This window comes from Podarcis vaucheri (assembly GCF_965113315.1).
Source record: "Podarcis vaucheri genome assembly, chromosome: 5".
In the NCBI taxonomy this organism is placed as follows: Eukaryota; Metazoa; Chordata; class Lepidosauria; order Squamata; family Lacertidae; genus Podarcis; species Podarcis vaucheri.
The window spans coordinates 45513565-45534316 of NC_138763.1; the positions used below are offsets into that span (position 1 = coordinate 45513565).

At 43.6% G+C, this 20752-nt stretch overlaps 1 long non-coding RNA gene across 1 annotated transcript in view; it reads right to left on the reverse strand.

Moving 5' to 3' along the window:
• LOC309532785 overlaps positions 1–20752 on the reverse strand; it is a 64615-nt gene that overhangs the window by 3664 nt on the left and 40199 nt on the right. Inside the window, exon 2 of the long non-coding RNA XR_014220017.1 lies at positions 15681–15892. This is a non-coding gene — a long non-coding RNA (uncharacterized lncRNA). The remainder of the gene's footprint in view (positions 1–15680; positions 15893–20752) is intronic.

Consider the following 20752-nt stretch of genomic DNA (forward strand, 5'->3'; position numbering starts at 1 on the left):
GTTCTCTACTCCTGTGTTATGTTAGAGGTTTTTAACAGATGCTGGATGGCATAGGAGCCAACTCCTAGGGGCCAAGGTCCCTTAGGTGCCCCAAATAAAATATTTGAGGAGGCCACCACCCCCTCAAGTTGATTCTTGGTAGTGGCACCTGCCCTGTGGAACACCCTCCCACCAGATGCCAAAGAGAAAAACAACTGACAGTCTTTTAGAAGACATCTGTTTAGGGAAGCTTTTAGTGTTTGACAGACTATTTTATTTTAATATTTTGTTGGAAGCCGCCCAAAGTTGCTGGGGAAACCTAGCCAGATTGGTGGGGTATAAATAATAAATTATTATTATTATATTATTATATTATTCAAATGGTGTGCATGTGCTGCATCTCGTGATCGATTATGTGAGGCAGGGCTTTGCTTTCTTGTTGTCCGCTCCCCCAATATTTTATTCAATATTGGCAAGTTGGCAACCCTGCTGCATGGCCATTTGTAGCAGCAGATATCTGGCATTGGCCAGAGAGTTGGACCAGATAACCTTTGAAAGTTGGAGCACCATGGGAGAGTAAGTAATCAAGGGGTCTGCTAAACATGGCAGGTTTGATGTGGTAGGGTACCCTTTTCTTAGCAATAGGAACAAAAGTTAGAAACTTCACTGGCCTCTAAACAAGGAAGGAAGGGATATGTGTACTTTTGAACACAAGGTTGCTGCTGCTCTCATTGCGTATGTACCTGGCCATACTCAATGCCTCCCTACCTTCTTGAGTTTATTATCTGTTATTTGTTGAAAAACCAATAAAAATATTTCATGGGGGGAAATTATCATAGGATATTCCCTCTCTCTCTCCCCAGCATATCTTTGCCCCTTTTAGGGGCACAAAGTTTGGGGATCACAAGCCAAGGCATCCAGCCCAGGAGGAACCTCTTTCATAGCCAATCATTGCTGAGATGGGGACTATGTAGGAATTAGGTTCTTTCCATGCTATCAAGAGCAAGCAAGCTACAAGCCAAAATGAATAAGCCTTTCCACTACATAGAGAATTCTGCTCTTGTCTCCCCTGTGCTGGCAGAACAATGCAGCCACCAGCCTGACATACCTCTATGACACGTGAGCCAAAATGGAAAGGCAGACCATTGACTGGGAGTGATTTGTGGGTGATGTGTATTCTAAAACAAGAGAGAACACATTGTCTGGTTTTATTGAAGTTATATTTGGGGTAGAGTAAGAAATAAAAATGGGAACGTGGGTGGTGCTGTGGTCTAAACCACAGAGCCTAGGGCTTGCCGATCCGAAGGTCAGCAGTTTGCATCCCCACGACGGGGTGAGCTCCTGTTGTTTTGTCCCAGCTCCTGCCCACCTAGCAGTTTGAAAGCACATCAAGTGCAAGTAGATAAATAGGTACCGCTCTGGTGGGAAGGTAAACATGCACTGCTCTGGTTTGCCAGAAGCAGCTTAGTCATGCTGGCCACATGACCCGGAAGCTGTCTGCGGACAAACGCCTGCTCCCTCAGCCAATAAAGCGAGATGAGCACCGCAACCCCAGAGTCGTCCACGACTGGACCTAATGGTCAGGGGTACCTTTACCTTTAAGAAATAAAAAATAAAAATCATGATTGGTTTATTATTATTATTATTATTATTATTATTATTATTATTATTGTTAACTTTTATTATGATCAACAAGCACTTTCTAAAACCAATAACAAAATACAACCAGCAATTTAAAACTAAGCAAATTGCAAACCTAGTACTAGCAAGAATTTTAAAAAACAAACAAACCCTGCAGTAAAACTAGCAAAAATGAAACTAGATGTTACACATGAAAAGCCTGCTGAGATAAAAGTTTCTTCGATTTCTAGCAAAAGACACAAGAAGATCAAGGGTGTTCTGGAATGGCATCACCAGCACAGAGAAGCCCCTTTCTCTTGTGCTCCCTCACCAAATCTCCTTGCACTTAGAGCAAGGCTTCTGACATTGATCTTCATTTCTGGGCAGACCACTGGAATAAATGGTCCCCAACAGTAGTGACTGGTGGTCAGTGGACCTGGCAGGGCTGCTAGTGAGTCATGGGACCCTGGCCAATGAGGTCACAGGGATGTGGACCATTTTCTCCCCATCCTCCTCCCTTGCAAAGATGCTGTGGAAGCCTTAACAAATGCTTAGCACCTTAAGTGTCTTATTGTGGTTCAGAAGGGGTCCCTGCTGCCAAGTGGTGGCTGGAAGGGCAGAGGTCAGAGAGGCCAACAGTAAGTGGAGGAAGAGCCAGCTAATTCTACATTTGTCTCCACCCTTCTCCCTGTTGAGTAGTACAAGGGCAATACTGACATGAAGCAGAAGGAAGCTGACAGCCAGTGGATACTTTGGACTGGATGCAAGTAAGATGGCAGGCAGGTGGCAGCTGGAGGCAGGCCCAGACTGGTGGGGCAATGGACCAGTCTCCACTGCAACCAGTCTGATAGTAACCAAAGCATGAACGACTAGAAGCCAAGTCCACTTTCTCCAAGTAAGCCAAAGCTTGTAAAAGGCACTCTTCCTAGCAACTGTGGCCATCTGAGCATCTGGAGAAAGTGATGGATCATTGAATACTCTGGAGCTTAAATACCACCTACCTGAAGAGCAGGGCCACCTCATCCAGGTTGAACCACCTCACCTAGATCAGCGGTGTTCTTGACTCACAGTTCCTCTGTTTTGTCTGGATTTATCTGCAGTTTCGTAAGCTCCATATTCCACTCCTGAACTGACCTCAGATTGCTTGCCTTGAAAACAGAGAAAACTTCATTTCACTTCCTCCTCCTCAAAAATTGTACATCCTCTGCATATTGTCAGGTTATACTCTACCTTCTCTCAACAAATCATCACAGACAGATGAGGATCAGTGCAGATGTCAAACGCAGCTCTAGCACAGCCTCTGTGTTTGGATTTGCTCCCTTCTCCCTGTTCTTCTTCCCTCTCTGCCTCTGCTGCAGGATGACACTCATCCATCATCAGCATTTTAAATACAAGCACATCACTGAGTTTCTCATCCCCCTTCCCCCTCCCCCTGCTCATTGCAGGGCTTGGCCTCCTCACTTTCCACTGCCGGCTGAAGTTGTGTAATCCTCTATTTGGTTTAGTTCCACATGGCTTCCTTGTGCATGGATGAAAGAATCCAATGGGAGACGAGTAAATTACACTAAATAATAACAGGCGGTTTGCTCTGATAATTTTCATAATGGCACAGGCATACACACAGACTCACATGAATTTATTCATAAATACGCATCCATCTGAACAGTTACAAGCACCAGATGTAAAACTGGAGCAGACCCATAGAAAACAGTAAACCATTGTGTTTTTTACCGGCAGGCGGCGAATCTTAAGAAATTGATCACTATAAATACGTATGTATTCAGATTATCAGATCACTATTTTCCAAAGGTAGCCCATCCCATTCCTTGTCTTGTTCATCTTCACAGCAATCCTGTTTAAAAGGACACAATTTGCCAAGGGAAAAATGAGTTATATGACACCACACATTTAAAGCACATGGATTCTCCCCCAATAATCCAGGGAGCTGTAGTTTGTTAAGGGTTTCGGAAGTGTAGCTCTGTAAGGGGTAACCTACAATTCCCAGGATTCCTTGGGGGGAGCCATGTGTGGGGGTGTGTGGCATTAGCAACAGCAGCTTGCCATGGTCAGCCTATGAATTCATGGCTGAAGTGGGACCAGTCTAGCACTTCAGCCACTGAATTGCTCTAGTCTAGTGGATTCTGGTCCGCATATCAGAACATGAGCACTTAGGCTAATTGTCATTATGTTTTTTTTTTTATAATAATATTTTATTGTTTTTTTCCAGATAGAGATTATTCAACAAGTTATACAGAAAACTTATGCATTTACAGAAAGAAGAAGAAAAAAGAAAAGAAAAGAAATTGGTTATTTCCAAGCTTGTTCCAGTCCATTATCGAACTTCCCCACGTCTCTCCTGCATTGCATTCTTAACAAATAAAATTTCAACAAATTATATCCTTGTTTCATACGTTTCTTTCTTTTACCTTAAAGCTTACTTTTTGATTTAAATTACTTATTGTCATATTACTTTAATCAGCCAATATACTTATCTTTCCACCCTTTAAACATTTATTCCTTTCATTAATTCATTATTTATTTTCATTGTCCTTCACTCTCCTTGCTGGAGCTGTTTTTTCCCAGTCGTGCGAAATCTTATAATTCATATAATTTGTAAAACTTTTGCAAATAGTCCTTAAATTTTTTCCACTCCTCCTCCGTTGCTTCTTCTCCCAAGTCTCGGATCCTGGCAGTCATCTCAGCCAATTCCATGTAGTCCATCAGCTGCGTTTGCCATTCTTCCAGTGTGGGCAAATCTTGAGTCTTCCAGTATTTTGCTATAAGAATCCTTGCTGCTGTAGTTGCGTACATAAAAAACGTTCTATCCTTCTTTGACACCTTTTGGCCGACGATGCCCAAGAGGAAGGCCTCTGGTTTCTTAGGGAAGGTGTACTTAAACACCTTTTTTAGCTCATTATAGATCATTTCCCAGAAGGCCTTCACCCTAGGGCATGTCCACCACAGGTGAAAGAATGTCCCTTCGGCCTCTTTACACTTCCAACATCTATTGTCAGACAAATGGTATATCTAGGTGGGGATAGGAAAGATTTCAGTCTGAGACCCTGGAGACTGTTTCCAGTCAGTGCAAATGAAGACTTGATGGACCAGTAATCTGGCTCAGCGTCAGGCAGATTCCTATGTTCCTGTGACCTGAGCCCATTGGAATGGACTCCCAGGTTCTAATCTCAGTCAAACTAGGGGTAAACAAAGAGGAAAAACCAACTGAAACTGTTTGGTTTACACTAGGAGCAATTTTGGGCTGCGATTCTACCATATATTTAGTGGCTGTTGATGTTTCTGGGTGATGCCATGACCTCTTGCTAGTGCAACAAAAGTTTATGATAATGACAACTTGGAACAATCAGACTAAGAGAACCTGAGACACAAACTTTAATCTGCTACAAGCTATGCTAGGTCTAGACCCATTGATCTAAAAAGGACCTGACACTCAGATTCTGTTCTCCAACACACCATGCCTCATTTTAGAGTGACCTCCCTTTTGAAAGCTCTAGTCCTGGATCTCAGATTCCAAATCCTCATTACACCAGGTGTAAATCCAAAATAACTCCACTGACTCCTTTGGAATCACCCTGGATTTATGAGGGGTGAAACCGAGCTTGCTATCTGTCCTGACTGATTTACGGGTGTAACTGATCTCTGAAATCCTGGCCCAGTATCTTTCCTAGCTGCATATGGAGAACAGCAGACGAAGAGAGGGTTGTTTCGGAAAGTTGGAGCAGAATGCCAGGGACAAGTCATGTCATTGCCTCACTATCCATTTACCAAGGGAGCAGCATTTTGTTGAGCTCCATCGATATTTCATCTCGTCAAATAACTGCGGCTCCATGTCAAAGGAGTTCTTCAGAAAATAAATGGTTGTGGCTGAGGGAAAGAAAGGGAAATGGACATCTCTTATCCAGGAAACTCTTCCCCATAACCTTTCTAGCCTCGCTACCCATATCACTTGTTGGAGGGAAACTCTCCCTTCCTTGAAATAGCTTGATACTTGTTAAAAGAAAGAGAAGAAACCTTGCTGTGGTGGTGGTGAGGACACAGTAGATTTTATCATCAAAGCAAAATGAGCTGGAGCACAGCCTCTGCTGCACACATGACTCCTAACTTCTGATATGTCATGCATGGCTGCTCAGATTTAAACAGAGCGGCTTATTTTAGCTGCAGTTTATCTTCTCTGCGTGCCCTGTTCAAGAGAAAAGGGAGGGAGAGGGTTATTTAAAGGGAAGCCCCTGAAGTGGCAGACCTGAACACTACTAATTATAGAAAGCAGAAGGTGCATTGAAGCTAAAGGAGGGAAACTGTTTTTCTCAGCTAGTGGTCGGGATTGGCATTCTGCGTAGGCAGTGCCTCATTTAAGCTACATGAGGCCTAATGGAAAAGGAGAGGATTGGCCATGTTGGGATAGAAGTCAGGCCTATGGAGAATCATCCTTAACCGCTGGCAGGATGGCAGATCCATGGAGGGCCTGAGGCCTTGGGCTGAGGAGAGCCAGTCAGTTATGTAAATTGAAGCTAATGAAATCCAACCCAGGTGGCATCATTAATTAGAGTAAATCAGCCTGTGTTGCCCTGGTGCCAAAAGAGGGAAGAGATAGTGGGGAGAGTGGGCGGGGGTGGGCGCGGGACAGGAGGACTGAAGAGAAAAGCTTCAAGGAAGCCTGTGTGCCAGCATGCCGTGAGCCTACGGGTATCCATTCAAAATTTAATAGACGTGGTGGTTGTTTCAGGGAATTCTATGGAGCTGCTTTCCGGAAATAAAGGGTGCCCATTACATTTTATGAAACACTGATGTTCTGAAATATAGGACATCTCTTAAAACAAGGGACATCAGGCAACTCAACAGGGGTTGGATTGGGGAGATGCCAGCATTAGGTTCATCCAAGGCCTGGATAGGAGTGGAGGGGGCAGAATGAAGGGCTTTGGTAGGCCAAAGGGAAGGGAAGTAGAGCACTCAGCTTGGCCAAGACTGTTCAGCAGCTCTGCCTTGGTAGGTGAGGACGAGGGGGCAGTGGAGGACATGGTCAAGTCCCTGTTTGCCTCTGAAGCTCACTGGATGGCCTGGGCAAGATGTTATCGTTCACCGACAGGTCGCTTTGAGACTAAAAAGCTAACATAAATCAGAAATGCCTGGGGTTTTTTTTTAAGGGGAGTAAGATAAATTGATGAAATTGTTGCACAGTCATAGATCTGGAAAGAAGCTATTTTAATTTCAGCAGACATGTGAGTTTTGTGTCATTTTGGAAAATAAGTTTTTATTTTATGGTTTAGTATTCTTTTTATTTTGAATGACACATGGGGGAAAAACATAATCTTTTCAGAGTTTAGGGCCTCTAACATTCTTAATCTAGCCCAGTCGATTAAGCATTGACACACAGCTGATGCAAAAGGAACCCTCAACACAGATACTTTGCAGTGGCTGTGCATCAGTGATGAGCCACTATGAAAGAAGCTGGTGGACATGCACCTATAGAGCTATAGTTCTTCAAGAGGTTTCTCCATCCTGTTTTTGCTCTTCATGGTTTCTTCCCCAAAATTAAGGCTGTCATACATCCAGAGAATTTACCGGGATTTCAAAGGCAGGTTTCTTAAAAAAACCCTAAAAAAATAAACTCAACAATTTCAGTGGTTTCCTAAACCCTATCAAAATGAGAATCCATGAGCTATAGGCTTCACCTGCTAATGTCCATAATAGCCACTGGAGGCTCTGGTGGTAAATGCCAGACTGAAGATAGATTCTAGCTTCTCCAAGACAGATGGAGAAAATGGTGGTGACCGCATCTACAGAGGTGGGTGAAGGAGACCAGGCTCTTTTTCTCCTGGTATGCTACAGAGCTGGTAGCCATTTGCTCCCCCCCTCCCTCCTGTGTTCCCAGTTCCCCACAGCTTTTACATATCTCCAGTCTTCCTTGTTTTACTCTCAGGACTATTATATGTCACTTACTTTGAAGAAATGTCCTTATTTCAGAACCCTCGAGCTCCACGGAGACTCATAAAGCAAATACCCCCTCTCACACATAGCACCAAAAGTGTCTTATGTTTGGGGGATTTCTGCCTGCTAAATCTCGCTTGCTCTCCTCCCTCTCCGCCCACCCAATGCGGCTGGATACGCTTGCATATGCTGACACTGGCCAAACAGATGGAGGGGGGAGCTAATGTGTGTGTACATCAGCTGCATCCAGCCCAGACGCTGATCTATAAACTAATCCCACCCTGATCTATAGCCTAATTCACCTAAAACACAATTACAATCTGGAGGAGAGAAATATTGATTTCAAAATTGCTTTGCAGCTGGTGGAATGGAATGGAGGGTGGGGGCACAGAATGGCAGGGGAAAGGGAGCGACAGGCAAACAGCAGAGACCCAGGAGACCGCAAGTGTTCTGGATGAAGAACAATCTGTGAGGTAGAGCCATGGCTGTCTAGCCTAAGGAACAACAAGGAAAGTAAGATGGGTGTCGTTTCCTCGGGAATCAGGAATCAACAGCTGGAGGTCCCTGGGCCAAATCTGGTCATTGTGTGTGGAGGGAGTGAGAGACGCATCATGAGAGCACCAGATGGACCAATGAACCCCTTTTCCAGCTATGGTCCAAGTTGGCCAGGGACAAATAGTTATAGCTTGGTGTGATGATGAGCTGGAAGCAGCAATGCTTCTGAGTACCAGTTGCTGGAAACCACAGGAGGGGACAGTGTTCTTGTGCTCATGTTCTTCTCCTCGCATCTGGTTGTTCTCTGTGAGAAAAGGATGCTGGGCTAGCGGGACATGATCCTGTTCCAGCAGGCTACTCTTAAATTCTTACGAGAGGAGGCTGCCGATAAGAAGAGAAGTACTGCCGTGAGTTGTGATCAAAAGGTAGAGTGGCAGTTCATGCAGATGGAGGCTCAGCTGGTTGCTTTGAAGGCAGGGACTTCGGGAGGATGAATCTCATACATTCTGGAGAGTGGTCAGTTGGTAGAGCATGTGACTCTTATTGTCAGGGTTGTGGGTTCAAGCCCCATGTTGGGTGAAAGTTTCCTGCACTGCAGGAGATTGGACTAGATTATCATTGTGGCCCCTTCCAACTCTATGATTCAGTGGGAGGGGGTGCTGCTAAATCTGGGATGCATCCATTGCAGTGCCAAATTCTACTAATTGCAAGTGGACCAAGTAGCCATTTTTACTCAATCTGATAATTTGCCAGGGGCCTTGGTAAAGGTCCATAGCTGTCAACTTTTCCCATTTCTTGCAAGCAATCCTATTCGGAATAAGGGAATTTCCCTTTAAAAAAGGGAATCGTTGACAGCTATGTAAAGGTCATAACCTCACTATGTCCCCCTGACACACAGCCCCAGATCTGAATCATGTGCAAAGGAACATAACAAAGGTGCCAAGAGATACAACAGAGCCAACCCAGCCCCGATGCTTTGAAGTGAGAATCAGAACTGAGGTCACACTGAGACAAAACATGGGTCTGACTTATTTAATCACCCCAAATTTGATTGGTTAAAACAGGCATAGACAAACTCCAGCCCTCCAGGTGTTCGGGACTACAACTCCCATCATCCCTAGCTAACAGGACCAGTGGCCAGGGATGATGGGAACTGTAGTCCCAAACATCTGGATGGCTGGAGTTTGCCTATGCTTGGTTTAAAACCATACAACATTCATCTTCATGCAGTGCAACTTTGTGTACATTTTTCTCTGAATGAAGTTCCAAATTGTTTGATTGAGCTTCCTCCCTAGTTCAGTACTGCAGCCTTAGACTCTTGCTCATTCCTCTGTAAGGCTACATCAGCTATAACTTTACCTGGTATATATGGAGGGTGCTATGACGACACATATATTTATAAATTCACAATTTCCCCATAGATTTTCTTCACATTTGTGTGGCTCAATGGATCTCACCAAGACCAAAAAACAAACAAAAATGGGAATGCATGTATACTAACATTTACAGTAATGAGGCTTGTCTTAAATTGGAGGAGAAGTAGGCTTAGGTTTTAGTACCGCCAGAGTCTTCCACAGTTGTACCACCAGGGGCACAGGAGGGCCCCAAATGCAGCCACTCTGGCTTACTACAGGCTGAAAGAAATGAAGTATAGACCATCTAAAGAGTGCAGCACACACAAACACACACACACACCATTGCAGGACAGCTGCATGGAGCATAATATCCCCCACATGCTTCCAAATCTTTCTGACCCTGCTCCGTTGGGTAATCCATCTCGGTGTGCAATTTATAAGTGACTTATTCAAAGATTTCTAATATGTGGAATCTGAAACAAAAAAAATTGGTGCTTTATGTATTGCTGCTAGATTCTGTCAACAAGGACATCATTATCATTAACAAATCAAGTTATTTTGCAAGACTTGAAAGCTGCTCTGCTGTCAGCCAACTCCAGGCTGAGTCCTCTTTCCTGGCAGCAGCGTTTGAAAGGATGATATATGGCACGCAAAGGGAGGAAGGATATGTTTAATGGCAGATGGAAGTGTTCTATTGATTACACAGACAAGACATGAAATACTGACATAGGTGTTATAGAATTTACTAAACATTTATGGAGAGCAGTGGAACACTCAGTGGCTCAACACTCAAAATGCTTTCTCTCTCCCCAGGAAGGCACTGAGAATGAGGACTTTCCTTCTTGTTCCAGACTGCTTGGCACAGTTCAGCCTCTGATTTGTCCAGCCTGGGTATTAGAGGGCTGCACTATAGCCAGGAATAAAAGGCTGTTCCTATCACCACCTCAAACATTCTTGACCTGAACATTTCCTTTTAAGCTTCGGAAGTCTTTTCCAAGTTCCAAACACCAGATTTTTGTATTGCTTGCTCACTCTGGCATGCTAACGGGTTTTAGTTTTATCATTTGTGTAATCATTTATGTAATAATATTTATTGTCAGTTCATAATGATATAATAAATATAATAAATATGGATCCCCAAGGATGTGCTCTACAGGGAGCTAGCTTCAGGCACAGGACTCATGGGTAGACCAACTCTGCGTTACAAAGATGTCTGTTAAGGTGGCATGAAGGCTGGCAACATCAACCCCACTGTGTGGAAATCCCTTGCAGAAGATCACAGTACCTGGAGACAGTCGGATTGCGCATCCATAGCAGTGAGCAGAGGAGAAATGACTGCTGGGAGCAGAGATGGATTATCGGGAATGCAACAAGTTCGATTGCACTGGGCAGAGATCCTTGGGGGCACCACAGGGGTGCCAGAACTATGATGTAGAATGGAAGGCGAGAGGTGAGTGGCACAAAATGTTGACATCACACAGGGTGCTGCTGAAATTTGAGACCCCAAGGTCCACCACTGCTGGGAGTAGCACAGAGAGAAGAAAGGCCACAGCACATCTGTATCAGCACAACCAGATGCCTTCATCTGCCCCAGCTGCATTAAAACATGTCTCTCCCATATCAGTCCCTATAGCCACCAGCAGGTGCTGTAACTCTCCAATGGTTTGACTTCACCCCCAAAGGCACATTCCTCCATTTTCTCCCGAGACAGATGGATGCCAACAACTGAATAAATATGTTATACTAATTATCTGTGCAAGCATTTTATGAACTCTAGATATTCTACCAATGTTCACAATGTGCCTTGATGTGCATTGAGTTCCACAGGACAACCACAAATCACATCTGTTGACTCCTTGGTATCTTGCTGCTAAATTCATCACAGAAGTCCTAATTCTTGCATTATGGAAGTGAGTAAATAACATAACCAGGATAACTTGGTTCATTCTATTTGTGATCTGATGTAGCGTCATTTACTAAGTGAGACAGGCTCAGTAACCCACATATGGTGCCAGGTGAAGTTGCTGGTGGGTTTTATTTCTTATCATGCTTCTGGTTGTCTTAACCTTCTTATCATGCCCATCAGTGTGGTATCAGTTCATTTGGCACAGAGATTGAAATCTGGAGGAAAAAGTCGCACAAAGGTGGCAGCTGGTAAGACAACAGCATCAGATGCATATAATTTCTTTCAAAATTAGATTTATTGAAGTCCTGTCTAGTGGAAATCACTGTAGCATGGAACACTCAGCATATGGATTTGATCATTGACTTATGCCTGACTACATTTTTCATTAGGGGGAATATTGGCTGTGAATGTTTTGACCTCATAATCTCTGTATTTTAAACAATAACCAGTGGAAAACCAAACTAGAGCGGGGAGCTAGACATTTTGTCTCAAGTACTCTATTGTGCTTAGGAATGAGTACCTGTAAAAAATAAAATAGAAATCAGACATTCCTTAAAAAGAGGAGTTCTTTCTCTGCCTTATCACTGACAAGCATAGAGAACAGGTGGCAATCCCATTTTCTTCAATGGCTAAATGAAGGAATCTCCTGCTTCCAAGTTGAATATATATATATATATATATATATATATATATATATATATATATGGAGAGGGATTTAAGATGGTGAGGCCACCAGGAACACAGCCAAAGGATTTGAAGTCCAAGCACTGAACACACCAGGGGATTTGATTGATTTGATTGTGGGCGACTCATATTTAATCCTGACAAAGATCTGAGGGTCTTTCACTGAACTTGTAGTACCAGCTGAAGAAAAGACCAAGGTCAACATTTCTGGTTCAGGGCCCAAATGACCATGACTGAATACCACCATTTTTATAGCATCAGGAGGAAGTGAGATAAAGATCACGCACTTCGTTTTGCCACACCCAAACATGTAGCAGACAGTTTTATAGCAATGGCACTAGACTTAATAAAACTTGCTTAGTACCATTTTAGAACTTTCTTTGTGAGCATTCATTTTCTAGCGCTGGAAGGAATCCTCAACCTGCGTCTCACTTTTGGACAATTTTGATTCGCTTTCCAGGTTTTGACATAGCCATTAGTTATTAAGAGAAATTATTTCTATTGTTGTTGTTGGATCATTTTTTAAAAATTAGCTACAGGCAGCATCACAGAACAAAGAAACAGAATACCCGTGAACAGAGTTAATCACAAATGGCTAATTATTTCACCCCATCTCTCCCTCCCGAAATCATGAAATATTATCCCCATGAAAAAAGGAAAAGGTATCTTCACTCATTATCTCTTCATGGATTTTATGCACCTAATTCATCAAACTAGAAACACTTCCTGCTTGTCTCCTATCAGTTTTGGAATAAAGCTGGTGACCCCACGGATTCTAACTGCTGGAGGTGACGCTTCTAATTTATATCTTCCAGCAAATGCCCCAAACTTATATTCCTTCTAGCTGTGGACAGAACTTTGTGGAACATTCCCAAATTGAGGCGCATGTTAACATTGCCAGTTTGAATGATTTTCTGTGAGAACAAAGGCATTTAGCCTTGAAAGGTGTTGCTGTGTCTTTAACAACTGCACGGCAGCACAATCTTTGTGCAGACAGGGGATGCCACCTCTGCTACATTCTTCACCAGCTAAGAAACAATTCAAAAACAAAAAACGTAGGAACCAGGAATGCACTGCAAGTTCATCATGTCCTTATTTCTGAATGGAATTGTTTCAACAAACATGAAATAGTCAGCAGAATTCTTAGTCTCCTCAAACTTTGGTGATTCTTGTCACAATGTGTTAGAAAGATGCTGCTGGATCAGACCAAAGATTTGTCCTGTTCTTACAGTGGCCAACCAGATGTCTGTGGAGAGCTTGCAAACAGGCCTGGACCACAAGAGCACTCTTCCCTCCTGCAGTTTCCAGCCATTTATTTATTGCATTTATATCCCATCTTTGCATCCAAGGAGCTTAAGGTGGCATGTACATGGTTCTCCCCCTTCCTAATTTAAGCCCTATAACAACAATGTGAGCTACGGTAGGTTACACTGAAAGGCAGTGACTGGCCCAAGGTCACCCAGTGGAGGTTTGAACCCTGGTCTCTCCCAGGTGCTATTCTGACACTCTGACCTCAGGGGCTCTCAAATTAATTTTCTGCAGGAATAGCCAATCAGCAAACACATAGGAAGCTGTTTTGTTATGAGTCAAACCAATGGTCTATGTTGTTCAGTATTTTCTTCTACACTTCAGGTCAAGCAATTTGTTCATTCACGCCAGTACTGTCTATTGCAACTGACAACAGCTCTCCAGGGCCTTAGTCCTTCCCATTACCTGGCTGCCACCAGATTTCTTGAGATATCACCCTTTCCCTTAGATAACCAGTAGGTCACGGTGTTTTGCAGCATAATTTCTTCTTGGCGTTCCTAAAACATCAGAAGCCCTCTCCAGAGCAACTCAGCACAGGGCTTTTGGTGGGGCTGCCTGTGTTTTGTGGAACAACATTCCTGTCGAGATACAGAATTCCTGAAAGTGCCCATTATCTGTACTTTCTGGAAACAACTGAGGACATTTTTGTTTTGACAAGCATTACCAGCTGGTCTCTGCCTTGGATCCTTATTTTGCTTTGTTTTCAAACTCATTTTTAGTTTTTTTATACAGTTTTAAAATTACAATGATACCTCAGGTTACAGACTCCGCTAACCCAGAAATAGTACATTGGGTTAAGTACTTTGCTTCAGGATGAGAACAGAAATCGTGCAGCGGCAGCGGGAGGCCCCATTAGCTAAAGTGGTACCTCAGGTTAAGAACAGTTTCAGGTTAAGAACGGACCTCCAGAACGAATTAAGTTCTTAACCTGAGGTATCACTGTATATGTGTGCATGTGGATAGAAAATGATAATAATGATAATGATAACAATAATAATTTTATTATTTCTACCCCATCCACTCTGGGTGGCTTCCAACACATATAAAAGCATAAGACAGATGGAAAATAGATAGAATGTTTGTACATTGCCTTGAGACTCATGTGAAAAGTAATTAATTAATTAATAATACATTGTTGTTGTTTTTTAAAATGGGGATTGAACCTGGGACCTTCTGCATGGGCGTAGCCAAGGGGGGCAGTGGGGGCAGATGCCCCCTCTAAATCAAGTAAATCAATACAAAATACTTAACTAACTGAGGTTCTGCCCCACTAACATAAAGCCTGACTATGCTCATGGCTTTGGTTCCTCCCACACATCATAATATTGAGTTGAATTCTGAACCAGGTGCTGGTTAAGAAAACAATTGACTATGATGACCATGTAGCAAAGTCTTGGGAGACACATGCTAAACTCTGTGTAATCTACTTTGCATACAACCTCAGTGTAACTCGGTCTTTTGTCTCAATCCCAGCTACTGAAGTAAAGGCGGAAATCCTGAACTTGGAGCAAAATCACACACTGAACATAAAAAACCCTGGATCCAAACACAGCCCAGCATACTGTTTCTACTGAGCTGTGAGATGGCCCTGGGCAGACTTGTAAGCAGAGCATGAAGAGGACAGCTTTTTCCTGTTGTGTTGTTTATCTCAGTTATCTAATACTAAGAGGTATGCTGTCTTTGTATATGGGGATGTGATTTAACAGTAAGGATCGACTGCCCAATCCTCTATGAATTGTCTAATTTTCATTTAAAAGATCCAACTAAGCTGGGAACCACCAACATTTCCTTTGCAAAAAAATTCTATACTGCCAACATTAAGGGGGGGGGGACTATCATGATGGTAAGCAGGATAAAACCAGCAATAAAATTACATCTGTTGAAGAAATACAAATCACAAATTGCTACCATCCTTGTGGTAGCAAACTCCATGAATTCATTTTTTAAAAGTTAGTTGAATTCTTAGAAATTGTACATCACCTTGGACACTTTGTGGCAGCAACACAATTAATAACATTAATTTGTTAACCAAATGTGTGTTGTCTTCAGAAATATGGCTATCCAACACTCTGAAAGGGAGAGGGGTTAGGGTTACAAGGGGGAGTGCCAAGCTTTGTGTAAGCCAAAATCATGACATCACATCAAAATGATGTTTGGAGAATAAATGTTTTAAAAGGAAGCGCCAATATAGAAAGGTTTACCGCAGGAAATTTAGCAAGCCTGGCAAAGAGCTACAGCCCAGGAAACGAGCACTAGAATGTCAATACAGTGGCATTTTAACAGCTTTTATTAATGTTTGAAAGCAAACAGCAGGTGTGGAATGGGCCAGGAAAAGCAATTGTATCAACAGAATCATAGCTTGTCATCTGCATACCTATAACCCAACTGACCTTTGGGGTTTCTTTCTGCATTCAGGAGTCATGTTCTCATTTATTTGTTCCATTCTGCATTCAAAACATGGTCTTAAAAGGGGAGGGGAGAGAATCCAGTCGCATGAAAACTTGTGGGGCAGAGTCCTGCCGGATTTCAGAGCGAAGCCTTGTTATATATTGCTTCCAGCACAAGCCTTTTCCGTAAAAAAGCAAATGCAAAAGGGGACCATCTGGGGGAATGAAAACACATTTGAATCAATAGGATAAAGTTAACAGAATAAAAATAAAATAAAATAGAATGAACCAAATGGGATAAAAATTCCTGTGGATATATTAACGCTGAATACCAGATTTCAGGGCAGCTGTGAAATCATAACATGGGCCAAAACCTCTTATGGTGTAACCCTGTACAGCTTTCATCAATGATGCGTTGCACCTGGTTGGATTTTTAAGAGCTTTTTGAGGAGATACTGTAGTTAAAAATTGAGATAATGTAAGCCTCCAAGTCCTTCCCAGGTCTTGACGGTGGGGGAAGGAGCCAGGCCCAATCCTGGCTGAAAGTTATCCTTGCCCTCCAGAGCAGAAGAACCCATACTACTAAAATTACTGGAGACATGTTTATATCCGGGCTGGCTGCTTTGGAATGAGATGGGAGAATGTGGGACTTCAAAGGCCTCCTGGGGAACTTTGGGGAGCCAATAAGATGGAGTATTCCAGTCAATGCAAGCATGAGAATCTGCACTTTCCAGTTCATGTGCCCCAAATGTAACTGTGTTAGTTCCCTGCTCTGTTCTGAAGTTCAGGCACAAACATAACATTAACTACCAAAAGCCAGGAGCTCAGTTTGACACCCTCCCTTAAGTGTTCCCAGTGGTTAGGAAATAAAGAGCTTCTGTCAAATCAGATGTGCCATGGGAATTCTATGAATGGATTTCAGAATTTATTTATTTTTTTCAATTTACAAAACCAGTTGTAGAGACTTGGATTGGGGCTGCGAGGAGGTTAACCTTCCCCAGCCGACACACATGATTTCCCTGTTGGAAATCACACCGACACACCACAAAGCTGCTATTTAGAAGAACACAGTCAGCATACAGTGTTATGCCTGCAAGTTTTGTCTAATTGAGGCTAATAGCATCTTCAGAGAAATGATTCTCCATGGAAAAAGATAGCAGGGGCAAACCTCTCACACAGTCCTGACCTAGGCACAGGGAGAGGGCTTGCAGCTCCTTCAGACCCTGACCAAAATAGTCATTAGCAATGGTGGGTGGCACCCTGTGGGGCTTGTAGGGTGAAATACAGGAAGGTCAGCAGTAGATAGAGCCAGAGCCAATGGCTGGCAGCATGGGCATAGCCTGGGGGGCAGGGGGCAGCTGCCCCCTTAAATCAATAAATCAATAAATCAATAAATCAATAAAAAAACTAATTGTGGTTCTGCCTGCCCCCTCCCCCCCCAACAACAAAAATCCTGGCTACACCCATGGCTGGCAGAGCTCATCTTCCTCTTTCCATCTTCTGGGTGGCAACAATGAGCAGGGCCTTTTTAGCTATGGCACCTCACTACTACACCACTCTTCTTCCTCCTCCCTTCATTCACCAAATCCCATCCCTAATTATCTTTAGAATGAGATTGAAAGCATTCTCCTCAGCTCCTAATGCGGTTCAATTTTCCTGCCATGTCTTTCTGCCAGATTTAATTTTGGACTTTGTTCTAAGTACTTTCATTTTATCCTTTCATTGTGATGTTTACCTTGACATCTGCCTCATGAATCAGTATGATTAATAGGCAGGTGCTGTATTCTATTAACCATAGACTTGTGTTTTAAGAATTTTGTCCTGAGTGGGATCCAGTAGCTGAAGAGAGAGGGGGCAAGAGGAAAATAATGGAAGCAGAAAACATTTTTTTAATTCAAATAAATACTGAGAATGTAATTGGATGTCCTGAATAAGAATCTCCTTAAAAATCATTAGAATATCTTTCTGGTGGATAAAGGAGTAAATAGAAAAGGAGGGAATACATATTTCCAATAGATACATAAATAAATGAGGCAGAAGTTAAGAATCCCGCTGCTCGGTCCCAGCGCCTGCCCACCTAGCAGTTCGAAAGCACCCCCGGGGGCAAGTAGATAAATAGGTACCGCTTACCAGCGGGAAGGTAAACGGCGTTCCGTGTGCGGCTCTGGCTCGCCAGAGCAGCGATGTCACGCTGGCCACGTGACCCGGAAGTGTCCTCGGACAGCGCTGGCCCCCGGCCAATAGATGTGAGATGGGCGCACAAACCCCACAGTCTGTCAAGACTGGCCCGTTCGGGCAGGGGTACCTTTACCTTTACCTTTAAGTTAAGAATAGCAAGGTAACTGCATTTGAACCAGAAGCATAGGGGACTCTTACTAATCCACAGTCCCATTTCCTGCTGCCCTGAGGGTGTTCCCACCCTAATACTGACCTGAGAACATGACCACTTAGCTTAGGAGACAGGCTTGGTAGAATGGCTGCCAGCCATCAGTTAAAATACTTACTTGTCAGCATCTCCTTTGTCCAGAAAATACTTTGACATACTACACTGCAACAGCTTCAATGGGGATATTTTTATACAATGATTTGATAGCTGATGTGTGATATTTCCTTTTACCTGCCCTCACTTCTTTCCTTCCTAGGCGTTGTCCAGAGTTCAGTGGCGTAGCGTGGGGGGGTGCAGGGGGGGCCGGCTGCACTGGGCGCAACATCTGGGGGTTAGGGTTAGGGGGTGCAAATCCAGGGGTTAGGGGGTGCAAATCCAGGGGTTAGGGGGCGCAAATTACTTGCCTTGCCCCCAGTAGCGTAGCATGGGTTGTCAGCACCCGGGGCAAGGCAAGTAATTTGTGCCCCCTAACCCGTGGATTTGCGCCCCCTAATCCTAACCCCCAGATGTTGCGCCCGGTGCGGCCGGCCCCCCCTGCACCCCCCACGCTACGCCACTGCTTGCCCCGGGTGCTGACAACCCATGCTACGCCACTGCCAGAGCTGAAAGCATTCACCAGTTAATCCATATGATTAAATGACAGACTTGATAATCACAGCCATTTAAATATTAAAAGGTGACTTTTAAATCAGGCTTCAATAGGACTTCTTCTGTCTATGTGCGAGGGATCAGTATGGAAGGTGTTGTTGTAAACAATTGATCACATTTACTCATTCAGAGAATGACTTGCCAGACAATGAATGACTTGCCTGTGGAACTATTTCCATCAAAGATCTTGAGATGATATCACGTTCACTGAAATGCTGTATCAAATTAATCAAATAATAAGTCAAAATCAGGACTATTAATTGACCCAGATCCTTCATTTGGGTGACACCTCTGGTATTCTGTTTGTCTTCACCTTGCAATTGTCCCTGCTTTCCCCCCAATCCAATGATGTTAATCTCTCAAAATAGTAGCTGCGCCAACGAGAATCTACATTTCCGCCATTCGCATGCCATGAAAACTTAAATGCTATTTTCCACAGCACATCAAAGGAATGGAGCAGCTTTGGGGATAATATGGATTAACATAAACTCCTTCAGATCACGTGCCTTGCTGGGCTTGCAAAGTGGGATTCCATAATCAGATTTCAGTTGGGCTTGCTCTCAGAGAGAGGGTGCTGAGTTCCATTGTATAGAAATGGATACTGTATTGGGCAACAGCGTGTGGATGTATTGACTGAGCAGTTGACTGGGGAAATCTCTCTTGTAGGGCCTAGATATCCAGCAAATTTATATCTATTGTATAATATCTGCAGTGGCTTCCTCCAAAGAATCCTGGGAGCTGTAGGTTGGTATGGATGCTGGGGAGCCTCTCTCAGAGTTCCCCAGCCCCCCTCATAAAACTACAACTCCCAGCATCCCCTGGAGAGGTGGAATGACCAAGTGGTTTTGTCTGCAGGGTAGATGATCACATGCCCCTTGTCTTCTTTCTAGATAGTTCATCAGCAACTTTGTTTTCAACCTCAAGAGAAGGAGGCCATATTTTCAGGTGATGGGGAGGACATGCATCCATCGAGCTTGCCCATCATCTGTCTGGGTCTGTGCTTCTCCAGCTGTTGGGAAAGCATCCCAAGGTGGATGTTGGCAGTTGCTAAGGGGGACACAACTCTGTCTTCACTGATTCTCCCCTATCCCATATTTTATGTCTGCCTTGCCTGGGCCTGAAGGCAGAATGTTGGCTGGCACTTTCTCCCTGCAACTCAATCAGTGTAACACAAGTGGTTGTGTGCTGTATTAGCTGGGAAAGAGAAGACATTTTGCCTTAGGTCAGAGAGACAGGCGTGCCTTGGCTGTTCTCACTTTCCGTGCCTGGCAAGCAGCACAGTGAGCTCTCTTGGGCCATCTGGAAGTGTCTTCACCAAATGCATTTCTTGCCTTTCAAGTGCCTCTGACATGGGTCATGTCACCAGTCCCTATGCCCCTTCCTCCCCTTCTGGTCTATGGCACACCATACAATCTCCATATACTCAGATACTGTATGTGTATCCACGTGCACATGATTTTCATGGGTGGGCAGTGGTGGAGCAGCAGCACACTTGCTACACTGTGGGTGGGCGTGCAAAGTTTCAGATCAGAGCAATCCTGTTTTTTCCTGCTTGCAGCCAAAGAGCAGTGCTGGTTGGTAGCCCTTTGACAATCTTGAAGCCACCTCCCCTTCCCTTGGAGAAGTTATCTAAAACATTTAGTGTTATTTTTATACTACTAATAATAGGCCAGAAAAATGCTTAATCAGACAAACAGACAAAGCACTTCAGGGCGGGGGAAAAACAATTAGAAAGACAGACTGCTGTCCCAATGGAAGAGTGGCAAAGAGGAGAAGAAAGAAATCAGCTTTGGATGAAGCAAGTCTGTGTTATCAAAGAGCCATGTTGGAAGAAAATAACCCAAAGTGACATCTGTGCACAGGGAGCCTGAATGCAGCCACTAAAGCTTCATTTATCTGCTATCTTTTAATCGCTTTGAGATATTTGCATGGGAGGCAATTCATAAATTTAATAAATGAACCCATAAATTAAATGCATAAATATGAACTAATATTTTAGAAATATTTGGAAATGGCATGTCCTACCATCGAATGGGGTGGT